At 42.7% G+C, this 14,065-nt stretch overlaps 1 protein-coding gene across 1 annotated transcript in view; it reads right to left on the bottom strand.

The window, feature by feature from the left end:
• The window catches only part of LOC307126022 (protein phosphatase 1H-like), a 108,761-nt gene that overhangs the window by 29,183 nt on the left and 65,513 nt on the right, over window positions 1-14,065 (bottom strand). The window lies entirely within an intron of this gene.

The following is a 14,065-nucleotide window of genomic DNA, read 5'->3' as shown; positions in this document are numbered from 1 at the left end:
TAAAGTTTATTTGGTAGATTTGTGTTAAAATTATGAAAAAAATATAAATGGGAATTTGTCATTTAATAAAATTACATAAATCTTAAATTTTGGGTGAAATATTTCTGTGAGTGTGTATAGCGTGCACAACGCGCATACACTTTGCTCATGTAATCTACACAGATGCAACAGTTATTTTTGCAAATCATAAATTGTTACACTAAAAAAATATTAACACATGAGATGACGGAAATCATTGTGGTGTGCCACGAAGATGTGAAAAAATAGGCATAAATCTAGCTTACAAATGATTCAGGCTAATTGTAATAATTAAGGATAAGACCTGTTTGCCCAATAGTGGCAAGACATATATGTATATAAGGACATCTGACAAATTGGTTTGTCCGTCAAGAACCAGGAAAAAAAATCGACTGAAAAACTGAAAAAACTGAAAGACTGAAAAAAAAAAGACTGTGAAATCACCTTTACCATAATGTACAACATTACAACTTCACTTCTCTGTCTTTCACTGCTCTTACAAGAACATCAGTCTCCTCTGCTGTGAACCGCTCCTGGCGTGCGCCTGGTAAATACGCCATAATAATAGCAATCCATAATGGAACTTGCGCACCTGCTTTTAAAGGGAATGTTGGATGACGCTCGGATTGGTTTATTCACGTTGCGCCCAAACCACACCTATGAATAATGAAGCTACTTCAGACCAACCCATTTTAGATTTGCGCCGGGCGCAAGAGCCATTTATCCCGCCGGGAAAATAGCAACAGCGCCGAGACCCGCCCACAAAGTTACTTGCGCTTCGCGCTTTGACACTTGCGTTTCAGATCGTTAAAATAGGGTCCTTTGACTTTCTCAGTTTGTGTAAATCCACTTGGGGTTCAGAGTATTTATTGTTTCCCACATTAATTGCACACATGTCTAGTACAATTATGTGGTTTTGTTTCATTAATACAGTGTATACTTTTTTCTTGATTTACCCCGAAAGAATGGAAGTGAAATGTGACAACATGCCCCATAGGTGGGGTACATTGTAACATGTGGTGGGGCACAATGTAACATGACCAAATAACAGCTTAAAATGTTGCCTGATATAATCAAAAAAATATACAAGACAAACTAAAATATTTTGTCAACAAAATACAATTATTAACGTTTTTAAATAAAATAATGGCATTTTTTAATCATTAAAAATATAAGCATTTTTGAGTTTGACTACAAACACATCGCTAAATAAAGCTATACATATTTCAAAACATAATAATAATTAATAATTTCTGAACATTAACTCTCAGTCATTATTCACCCTTTTCTCATGGTTTCTCAAAAGAATTCATAAAAGTATAGAATATAATGGCATATTTCTAATAGGGGCTCATTGTAACGCAGTGTTACAACGCACCCCATCTGCACAAATGGGATTTAAATTGCGGCTCGTGTCTTCTGCTGGTAAGATCAGCATTAAAGAACGATCTCAACTGTTAAATAAACAAAAAACAGACATGAAAACTAAACTTAAGTAAGAAATTTACTTTTGCTATGGTTAAATACATGTTCAGTAATATCTTCCAGAGATTTTAAAATTTTGGCATTATTTTTTCTCAAAATAATGTTGATATGGCAACTAGTAAATACACTAAGTTTCGTCACTCTGGCATGTGTGGAAAGGGTTAAAACATGCGCGTTACAACTAACCCCGCGTTAGGTTGTGCCCCGCGCTCCCGTACATCAGATAAAACAGTTTACTTTCACACGCTGACACCTATCGGTTAAGAAATCCATCAGCCAACATATCAACCCAGAATCAATATTATGAACCCACTTTAACCTTTCTGCTAGGATATGAGGCTGGATACAATTAAAAGCTGATAAAAATCCATAAAAAACTAATCGCACAAAGGTTTTTGAGCCCACAAGACGTGCTAAAATCATGTTTAATAGAGTACTTTTCGCGTCATTAACACCCCTGCCTGACCTGTAGGCAAACTGAAGCGGATCTAGATTTGCCTGTAGTACCATGGGGATAACAAGGTCCTCACAAAAAGTAATATAAACTGACACAGTCTCTGAAAAAGATAATCTAGACCAGCACACACATGTATAAACACATCCCAATCTGTACAACTAAAGCAGTCCTGAAGATAATTAATAGAAACCTCCAACCACACCAGAACTAAATGACGTTCGAGCTTAGTTTTCTTGAACACTTTGTATAATGGAACCAGGTACACAACATTATGATAAGACACACCTAAGGGAACTCTACAAAATTATTTATAAGCTCTTTTAATACTAAAGATCCAAACATTTCATATAAGGGGTAAAACAGGTTACATACAAAAACTTTTTGCAATGGTTAAATTCACCCATAACAAGGTTTGTTGTGTCCGACGACATCCCATGAAGCTTTTCCACAGTTTTTATGATAATTTGGATTGGCGTATAAGCATTTGCCCTCGGGTGAACATACACAAGCGTAACAAATAGCTGCTTAAACTCCCTTGGTAAGTAATAGGGTAGTAGGGATACAGATAAAAGTTCAAGAGTCTTGTTCCTTGAGCCATGTTTCCATGAACGCAAGAAGGCATGCTCTATTATACTCCTTCAGGAACTTAACATTTGCCTGAAGCTCATCCAGTTTGTCAAGTAGTGACTGAACGTCAGCCAACATAACTGTAGAGAGAGGTGTACGACAATGGCATTTGGGTATGTGAATTTGCTTTGTTGAGGAGATGCAGTTTTTTTTTTGCTGCAAGGGCAAAGAAAAAAAATAATAATAATATATTTGCGTATTAGAATGCTTTTGATTTTAGGTCAAATTTTCAGCCTAATGTCTGTGCTGTCTTGACTTCTTTGGCCACTTTCATCGCTTTCTCTTTTATTCTTGTGCACTGACTTGTTCACTAAACTCAACGGCCAGAATGATTTCACATGATTTTTCCATTGAGTTGATTATCGTTTGCACCTGATGTTCATTTCAATAATTAGTCTCTCTGTGTATTTATATTTGCACTCAGTTGTACCCAGTTGTTTTGCTCATATTTCTTAGTCAAGGGTGTTTTGTTTCTAGTTCTTTGTTAATAAACCTTTATACTGCTGCATTTATATCAGTTTCCTTTTTTGCAACCAACTGTGACAGAATAACAGACTGAAAGTGAGCTTTATGCCTGACCTTTATTGACCAGGAAAGGCATTTTTGCCTGCACTGCCCAGTCATTCAGCCCAGTCAGGACTGCCTCTCCTCAGCCCTTCGTCTTCTGCTTTGTGAACATTTAATTTGCTTCAGGCTGATTGTTCGCCAGTTCAGCGCTGGACTGTCGTCCCGTTTGCTCCACCTAGAACCTCCCTGCCCATCACTCCACCTTGGGCCATTGACTTCACCATGGCTCCTTGTCCCTATGGCTCCACCAAGCTCTCGTCCTTCTGGCTCTGTCTTGGTCAGTTGTCTCTCTGCCTGCAACTCGTCCCTCAACCCCTTTGGCTTTGTCTCCAGGACCTTCTGTGTTGCCCGGTCTCTTCATCTCGACCTGGGTCTCCTCCACTATTAACTTTGTCTCAGTCGGTTGTCTCCTGGTTTTGCTGGTTTTGCAATTCCGCTGTGGGCTTTCATCCTGATGTTCCTGCTTAGGATTCCACCCTGGCTCCTCCCACCATCATCTGCACCCTGGTTCCTACTGCCTTCAAATCCTCCCCTGGTTCTGTGGTCATCCCCTGTCTCTGTGTCCCCCACCTAGCCCCCTCCCATCCTCCTCTGTTGACCTCCTTGATGGGCGGGATATGTTACAGGTATTCTCTGTTTGTTTTCTGTTATTTTTAATTATTGGACAAAAAAGCTCCACAAGTAGTAACCTAGAATACTGTCTAACACTTGATGGCTGCTCTGTCAAGTCCTCGTCGTCAGTGAGGAACCTGGGTGTACTCTTTGATAGCAATCTCATTTTGAAAGCCACGTTTCTAGCATCTGTAAAACTGCATTCTACAATCTTAAAAATATATCTAAATTACGGCACATACTCTCAATGCAAAATGCTGAACAGTTAGTTCATGCGTTCATGACCTCAAAGCTAGATTATTGTAATGCTCTACTGGGTGGTTGCCCTGCTCGCTTAATAAACAAACTCCAGCTGGTCCAAAACGCCCGGTTCTGTCAACACTGCACTGGCTCCCTATTAAACATTGCATACATTTTAAAATCTTGCTTATTACTGACAAAGCACTAAATGGTTCAGCTCCCCAGTATTTGAGCGAGCTCTTAACATATTATACTCCATCACGTCTACTGCGGTCTCAAAATTCTGGCCAGCTGATAATACAGAGAATATCGAAATCAACTGCACGTGCTCAAGCCTTTTCCTATTTTTAACTCTGGAACAGTCTTCCTAGCATTGTTCGGGAAGCAGACACACTCTGTCAGTTTAACCCCTAGGAGTCTGAGCTGTTTTGGGGCCCTTTAGAAGTTTTGACATGCTCTGACATTTGTGTTTTTTTCAGTTGCTTATTGTATATTAATGGCAAAAGTGTAATTACACTGTATTCAGCACAAACTGGGCTACCATAATATCTGAGCAACATGTATGTACATGCTTGTATTTTTGAGAGAAAAATGTTTATGCATGATTTTTGAAAAAACAAAAAAAATTATTTGAAAATTAAGGTCTCAAAACACACAATAGATATGTGTTCACAGGACTTTTGACTCCAGGGTGTATTTGCATTGAGTTTTTGCTTCAAACTGATGTGAGAATCATTCACATACTCAGTATCACTTGAGAGGACAAAATAACATAATAGCCCGCATAATGAGCTACATAATGAGCTGCATAATTAATGAGCTTCAGGTACTTATGTGACTGAGAGCAGCAGGACAAAGGACATTATATTGTACTTATTTAGTAAATGCATCTTGATTTAAGAATGTTTAAATATTTAGACTAAACAAGAAAAAAATGACTAAGAGCATTTTTTCTAAATTTTTTGTACTATTTTTGTTTTGTTTTTGAAAGTAGTCTCATGCTAAAAAATTAATTAATAAATCATTAAAATTAAGATACAATTTATACAAAATTAAATTCACTGTAAAGAAAGCAATTCACTTTCTACAAAACAAACAAAAAAATCACTTTCTACAAAACAAAACTCCAGAATCATTTATTTAGAATGTAGTCATCAAAGGCCTATTATATTTTAAATGATAAAAAGATTTGACTATACTTTAAAAAAATGCTATTCTTATTTAGTTGAAAATTTTACTTATCTAGTAAATGCATCTTGATTTAAGAATGTTTAAATATTTAGACTAGAAACAAGACAAAAATGACTAAGAAGAGCACTTTTTTCTAAATTGTTTGTAACATTTTAATGTTTTTAAAAGTAGTCTCCTGCTAAAAAAAAAAAAAAAAAAAAATTTAAATTAAGATACAATTTATACAAAATGAAATTCACTTTAAAGAAAGCAATTCTCTTTCTAGAAAAACAAAACAAAAAAATCACTTTCTACAAAACAAAACTCCAGAATAATTTCTGACAAACTTTGATATTAAATTAAAAAAATACCATTAGGCTATAATATTTGAACGTCAATATGAAGCAAAATACGTTTGACTGGTACTATATTTATAGCATCTGAGCAGACATTTGCGAATAAAAGCTTTATTGATGTGACACTAGGCTTGTTTACAATAAACACGTTATAATCTGTCCAAAACAAGCCAAATAAATCTTGTCTAAACAGTCTTGCATGTATGACATTTAATGCAACAGGATTCATATTTAAACTGTCTTTTTGCATTTAATATTCACAGATGCTAACTAAATAAACTGACCTTCCAATCAGCGGCGGAGTCCTTTGCTTTCAGAAATGAACAGCTTTGCATGAAGAGAATAAATCCAGGATTATTGATCAAACGTGTCTCAAAACGATGTAGCTGAAGTAACGTTACAACGCTTCACTAGATGTGTTTGTATGAGTTGCTGTCTGGGTGTCGACTCTGGATCGTCAGTATTTGAATCTGAAAGATTGTGCGATCCGTGGGCGTGGTCGCATTACCGGATAATGAAGTAGCTCGCGGGTGATTGACATGTATCACTTTTCGAACAGATTACATAAACACAGAATATTTGTTTTCGATTTGGTTTACATTGTTTAAAACCTGACATTTCAGCGTTTCATTAGATATATGTCTCATGTTTGTGAGACAAGTATTCACTAAGCTAGAGGCCCTTTTCTGAAGACTATCAGACTGAATGTCTTTGAGAGAGAGGTTGCAGATCGCGCATCATGTTTGTTTTCTTTATTTTGCAAAAAGCAAAACATTTAGTTTTTATTGTGACTGTACACAAAAAAATAGAAATTTAACAGATTATAATAATGTATAACACTTGCCTGAATGATAAAAAACGACTTTAACGAGTTAATTGAGTCTCTTTGGCACTGATAAGAAATAAAGAGAGCCGATCGCGACCGCCGACTCGAGGGGGTTAAATCTAGACTAAAAACACATCTCTTTACTATGGCATACACATAAAACACTTTTTTTCAATTAAATGATTGTTAGGCTGCATTAACTAGTTCAGCCGGAACCTGGAACAATTCCCATAACACCTGATGTACCCGTTACATCATCAGAACAATGGCATCTACTCTAATGTTAGTCTCTCTGTTTTATCCCGAGGTTTACTGCAGTTAGCCGGATTCCTATTTAATAATTGTTTAATCGATATGTCATCCTCAATAAACCCGTCTCCGGCGTGATGACTCCGATTTTTTGAATATTGCAATTTAATAATTGTTTAATCAATACGTCATCCTCAATAAACCCGTCTCCGGCGGGTTGCCTCCGATCTTTTGAATATTCCGATCTAATATGACAGATGAATCTAATATGAATCGATCAATCGATCATCCGATCTAATATGACCCCTGACCTGTAAAGTTGCCAGAATAATAATCATGCGCTGTTTGTTAATTGGCCAGAGGAGAACTGGCATCCCGACTGAGCCTGGTTTCTCCCAAGGTTTATTTTTCTCCATTAGGCCACCTGATGGAGTTTTGGTTCCCTTACGAGAGTACTCTCGTATTGCGTTTTGCTAAAACGCTATGGGGGGAATTTCTTTCCTCGAGATATTGAAGCAAATTTTTATCCAAAAATACCATGTACACACAGTGCAGCTGCACAACTCTCAGCAGGAAGCAGCTGCGTGCTGATTGGCTGTGCCGCTGCAACTGCAGCAACCTATAGCGAGACCGTGGGGCGGGACGGACCAATCAGGTCCTTCCAAATTCCCGCCACAAGGGGCAACAGAATTTGCATAGCCAAGGGTATATAAGACCCACTCTCGCAAGGTTAGTCAGATTAATTCTTCTTCAGCGACTTGCAATCGTTGAGCTCCGGATCGAAGCCCGCCGTCGACACGCACCCAGCGGAATTCCCTGCAGCCCTGAGGACGACGGATTCCAACCTGGTCTCCGCCTTCAGCCGCCTGCTGTTCCAGCTGAGCCATCCGGCGTTAAAATATCCTTTATACTATGTTTATGTGTGTTTATGATGTGTGCGTTGCTGCCAACGCCACTTCTAAGAGCTTCTAGCTCTCCACCTCTCTTCTCTCGTGCCCGCCGCGTGTTACGCCGAGAACATTGGTCCTCCGCCGCTTCAAATAAAGCCGAGGACAGACGGAGCGCTCCTCTTCTCACGTTCCGTCGCGCTGAAATGCGCCGCGGACAGAGAATGTGATACCCCCCGCCGCTCTATGGCGCCGCGGGCATACGGAGCTCTCCCTTTCTCTCGTTCCGTCGAGCTGAAATGCGCCGCGGACAGAGAATGTGATACCCCCCGCCGCACTGATGACGCCGCGGACATACAGAGTTTCACTCCTTCCTCTCTCATCCCCACCGCTCTATAATGGCCGTGGACAGAGAACGTTATATCCCCGCTGCGAACATACAGAGCTCTCCCTTGCTCTCATTCCGTCGCGCTGAAACGCGCCGCGGACCGAGAATGTTATATCCTCGCTGCGCTGATGACGCCGCGGACATATGGAGCTCTCCACTCTCTCTCCTCCGCCGCTCTAAAATGGCCGTGGACAGAGAATGTTATTCCCGCCGTGCTAATGGCTCCGCAGGCATACGGGCTTTTCACTCGCTTCTTCTATTGCTCCGCCGCCCTGAAATGGCCGCTGACAGAGAATGTGATACTGCCGCCACGCGGATGGAAGATGTGCACTTCTACACGAGTGAACTCAACATAAGCTCTCCTCACTCTTCCTTCTCTCTCGCCCCGCCGCCCTGATATGCCGCGGGCAGAGAATGCTAGAGGAGAGACATGCGAACTCAGGCTGCTGGATATACCGAGAACGCGCTTACGTCACAGCCGTTCTCGCTGCAGCGCGCGCTTGCTGCCAAAGGTAAACAGCCTTATATGGCAGCGCGCGCTCTCTGCACAGCGCGCGTTCGCTGACTAGAGCGCGTCATAACACGCGCTCTCCGTCTAGAGCATAACGATGTCATAAAATGGCTGCCTAGCTTGCGCCTTTTTTCCCTCAAATATCACTTCTCCCAGTTCCCCTATTCAGGCGGCTGGAGTGGTTCAACACTGTAGGTAATGTGTCCACTACATAGTGTGCACTCCTGCATAAGCACTGTTAATTCAGTGCCACAAAATCACTCAATAAACATGATATTCTCCCAGTTCCCTTAGTTCAGGTGACTGGAGATGTAACATTGCAATAACTAGCCTGTGGCCAAACATGCTCAGTTGCACATTGACGCTGTTATGTGTTTACCTCTGTGAATTCGCTCGCTGGCGTACGCCGCAAATACTCTAATGTAGTGGCGCCCATTATACAGTGCACGCCACCACACATTATTTACAATGAATCAGAGCTTTTCTAGTGGCTAGGTAAACCCGCGCCTGCAGAGCACGCGCTATCCATTAGCCCAGCCGCTAACGAGCACGTGGACTAATCCGCAAGAATGCGTCCACTTTACAGTAACACTATCTAAACACAGTGTTACGAGTTCATCTGTAGGCAGGTGTCAACATCAAAGTTGTACCCCTACACTCAAGCACTTCCCTATGTTCCCCAGCTCCCTGCACTCAGGCGGCTGGAAACATTATTCCTACAATCGACGAGCCCGCAAACAAACGCGCTCGCCTGTACACATGCACCATTTCCCCGGCGACACAAAGCGTTCGCCGCTATTCTGCGTTCTCCGGCCCCCTGCACTCAGGCGGCTGGGAACACTATTTCCCTATTTACTATTTATGAGCCCGTGAGCAACGTGCTCTTCTGTACACAAACACAATCCCTATGGTAAGCGCCACTTCCAAGGCGACCCAATAAGGCTTCCGTCACCATTCAGTGCACGCCGCCTCTCACAGTGCTACTAGCACAATGCATCCGGGCTAACAGGTCCCTGTTATTCAGTGACCCGCCCCACAAATTAATTCAACCCTTGGCTTCGATAACAAGGTTACTCGCTACAGTTCGCTCATAGACCACCGTGCTTTCGCACTGTGGTAGAGACAGCGGTGAGAAGCGTTTACGGAAAGTTTACCAATACAAGGTGCTACCTTTTTGGTCTTTCTCTGACTCCCCACACGAAGTGCATGGAAGCGGCGCTAACCCCGTTGAGGCTTCGGGGAATGAGAATTCTCAATTATCTCGACGAGTGGCTCAGAATAGCTCAGTCAGAGATACAGTTGTTAAACCACAGATCTTGGCTTCTCAACCATTTAGAATGCTTGGGACTCAGAATCAACGTGGCAAAGAGTTTATTGTCTCCCACACAGAAAGTTTCGTTTCTGGGAACAGTATTGGACTCACTGCAGATGAGCGCGCGACTGACGTCACAGCGCGCGCTCTCTGTTCAGAACCGAGTGGTTTCCCTCAGGTCCGGTGCACGCATTCCTCTCAAACACTTTCAGAGGATGCTGGGTCTCATGGCCTCGGCGGCGCTAGTTCTCAGACTGGGTCTGTTGCTGGGACCAGACGGGCGTGAGTTTGGGCACTGTTACGAAGTGGAAAGTTATCTCGACAGTTACATCCAACCTAGGTTGGGGAGCCCTTCACGAGGGCAGGCCAGTCTCCGGTCTCTGGTCAGACTCGGAGAGGAGCCTTTACATAAACTGTCTAGAGATGAAAGCGGTCACGCTATCGCTAAGAGCTTTCCTTCCGTACATAAAGCACCACCATGCCCTGGTCCAAACGGACAGCAGGTCGGTGGTAGCCTATATAAATCGGCAAGGCGGTCTGAAAATTATCGATCTGCACACAATGGCGGAAGAAGCCCTAATATGGGCAGAGCACAATCTGAGCTCGCTGAGAGCGACTCATGTGCCAGGCATTTTGAATTTGGGTCCGGACATGCTGTCCAGGTGCAATTCAGACAATTGGGGCAGTTCTTGGAGAGGCAAAAGTGGATCTTTTCGCCTCACAAGACTATGCTCAATGCCGAATATAATTCTCCAAGCATAAGGATGCGTTGGCCCACGAATGGCCCAACGTTCCTCTTTATGCTTTTCCCCCAATCTCAATGTTACCTCAGGTCATAGAGAGGATCAGGGAGAGCAAATGCGCTGTGCTTTTAATAGCCCCGCTTTGGAGAAATCAACCTTGGTTCTCACTGGCCCATCAACGGGTACATGAGAACCTCTCCGAAAATGTATTGAATACTATTACTGAAGCTAGAGCTCCCGTGACCAGGCGGCTCTATTCAGGCAAATGGTCTGTCTTTCGGACTGTGTAAAGCGCGAAGTCTGACCCCACATGATTGTGAAGTGTCAGAAGTGCTTACATTTTTACAAGAGCTTCTGGACGCGGCTCGTTCCCCCTCCACGCTCGAATTTATGTGGCTGCTATAGCAGCGTATCACATTCAAGTGAACGGACTGTCACTAGGAAAGAACGATCTCATTGTTCGCTTCCTTAAAGGGGCTAGAAGGCTTCACCCACCTCGCCCCCCTTCATTCCCAATATGGGACCTGTCCACGGTCCTGGATGCCATGAAGAGCTCTGCATTGAGCCTCTGCATTCGGTGAGCTTAAAGCTCATGTCACTAAAGACCGCTTTTCTGCTGGCGATCGTGTCAGTTAAGCGAGTGGGTGATCTGCACGCGCTCTCTGTGAGCGATTCGTGTCTGGAATTTGGGCCAAACGACTTCAAGTCGTCCTCAAACCAAGACATGGATATGTACCTAAGTGCTTTCAACTCCGTTCAGAGCACAGGTCATTCTCTCCCCAGCACTTTCATCGTTGTTAGATGAAGAAGATGCTATTTGCTCTGTCCTGTCAGAGCGCTGAGGATATACATAGAGCGTTCCGCTGCTTAGGCAACTGAACAGCTCTTTGTGTGCTTTGGCGGCCGCACCCGAGGGTACGCGGTTACAAAGCAGACCTTGTCACGATGGATAGTGGATGCTATCTCGCTGGCTTATGAGTCTAAAGATCTCAGCTGCCCTTTAGGCATCAAAGCCCATTCTACTAGAGGCATGACCTCTTCGTGGGCTTGGTCTACTGGCATTTCTCTGAATGATATCTGTGCGGTGGCAGGCTGTGCCTCCCCGTCCACTTTTATCAGATTTATAATTTAGATATCCTGGCCTTATAGGCTGGGCTTCTTGCTGTGTACAGATTTAACCCCTCAAGGCTCGAAAAGGCCGGTCTGGGTTAAATATTGTATAAGTCATAGCACATTCCTTATACGGCTCTAATTATCTGGCCATTCATTATTCCTGGCCCGACTATGTCTGGTCTATACATTATATTATTACACGTATATCGTGTTCATTCTCATTAAGGGCCCGACTCAGGTCTGGCTCATTCTGAATTATTGATATCATATTATGGGCCCACCTAGGTTGGCCTGGGTTTGGTGTCGTCGGCTTTAGAGCCGTTAAGCAAGCACGGCGTTTTGCATTGGTCCCCCATAGCGTTTTAGCAAAACGCAATACGAGTACTCTCATAAGGGAACGTTTCGGTTACTAACGTAACCTCGGTTCCCTAAGATGAGGGAACGAGTATTGCGTTTTGCTTGCCGTGCTTGCTCACTTGCTCAGGAGTCGCTTCAGTCGATTAACCTGACTAACCTTGCGAGAGTGGGTCTTATATACCCTTGGCTATGCAAATTCTGTTGCCCCTTGTGGCGGGAATTTGGAAGGACCTGATTGGTCCGTCCCGCCCCACGGTCTCGCTATAGGTTGCTGCAGTTGCAGCGGCACAGCCAATCAGCACGCAGCTGCTTCCTGCTGAGATTTGTGCAGCTGCACTGCGTGTACATGGTATTTTTGGATAAAAATTTGCTTCAATATCTCGAGGAAAGGAATTCCCCCCATAGCGTTTTAGCAAAACGCAATACTCGTTCCCTCATCTTAGGGAACCGAGGTTACGTTAGTAACCAAAACGTTTCCTTGCCACTGTCGCCTTTGGCTTGGCTTGCTCAGTTGGGGACACTAAATTTTCAACTAAATATCCAAATAAATCTAATTAAGTAAATTACTGATCTGCCCACATTGTCACTGTATGATAGTTGAAATGAACTGATGACATCACCGTTTTCTCCGGAGCGGCTGTATGGCCGAATAAAATTCTGTTGCATTATTTTCTTGTTTAACACTGTGAAGCTGCTTTGAAACAATCTGCATTGAAAAAAGTGCTATATAAATAAAGTTGACTTGACTTGACTTGACATGCGTGGGTGTTAGTTCTGTTTCCTTGCTTTCAGTTTGTTTCTATGTTTTTTCATTGAGTTGATTATCATTTGCACTTAGGCTTAGGGTTGGCACTTGTTAATTAGTTTCTTTGTACAACCCCAAATCAGAAAAAGTTGGGACAGTATGGAAAACGCAAAAAAAAAAAAAAGAAGTGATTTCTAAATTTACTTTGACTTGTTTTTCATTGCAGACAATATGAACACAAAATATTTCATGTTTTGTCTGGTCAACTTCATGTCATTTGTAAATATGCATCCTTTCCTGTCATTCAGACCTGCAACACATTTAAAAAAAAGTTGGGACAGTAAAGCATTTACCACTTTGCAATGTTGCCATTCCTTTTCACAACACTTAAAAGACGTTTAGGGACTGAAGACACCAAGTGATGAAGTGTTTCAGGTGTAATTTTGTCCCATTCTTCCTGCAAACAAGTCTTAAGGTGGGCAACAGTACGGGGTCTTCGTTGTCGCATTTTGCGCTTCAAAATGCGCCACACATTCTCTATTGGAGACAGGTCGGGACTGCAGGCAGGCCAGTCAAGTACCCGTACCCTCTTCCTCTGCAGCCAGGACTTTGTAATGTGTGCAGAATGTGGTTTTGCAATGTCTTGTTGAAATATGCATGGACGTCCCTGGAAAAGATGTCTTCTTGAAGGCAGCATATTATGCTCCAAAATCTCCATGTACTTTTCAGCATTAATGGTGCCTTCACAGAAGTGCAAGTTACCTTTGCCAAGGGCACTGACACAACCCCATACCATGACAGACACTGGCTTTTGGACTTGTTGCTGGTAACAGTCTGGATGATCCTTTTCTTCTTTGGTCCGGAGCACACGGCGTCCATTCCTCCCAAAAAATACCTGATTTACTGATTCATCTGACCACAGTACACGTTTCCACTGTGTGATGGTCCATCCCAGATGCCTCCGAGCCCAGAGAAGTCGACGGCGCTTCTGGACACTGTTAACATAGGGCTTCCTTTTGGCACAGTACAGTTTTAACTGGCATTTGTGGATGTAACTATGTATTGTGGTACTTGACAAAGGTTTGCCAAAGTAGTCCTGAGCCCATGTGGTGATATCGCTTATAGATGAATGACGATTCTTGATGCAGTGCCTCTTGAGGGATCGGAGATCACGGTTGTTCAGCTTAGGCTTGCGCCCTTGTCCTTTACGCACTGAAATTCCTCCAGATTCCTTGAATCTTTTAATTATGTTATGCACTGTTGAATGTGAAATATCCGAATCTCTTCCTATCTTTCTTTGAGGAATATTGTTTTTAAACATTTCAATAATTTTCTCACGTATTTGTTGGCAAACTGGCGATCCTCGGCCCATCTTTGCTCCTAAAGGATTAGACCTTTCTTG

This window comes from Gobio gobio, assembly GCF_949357685.1.
Source record: "Gobio gobio genome assembly, chromosome: 5".
Lineage (NCBI taxonomy): Eukaryota > Metazoa > Chordata > Actinopteri > Cypriniformes > Gobionidae > Gobio > Gobio gobio.
Note: the sequence above shows the minus strand (reverse complement) of the source record. Positions and strands in the feature narration are given on the sequence as shown.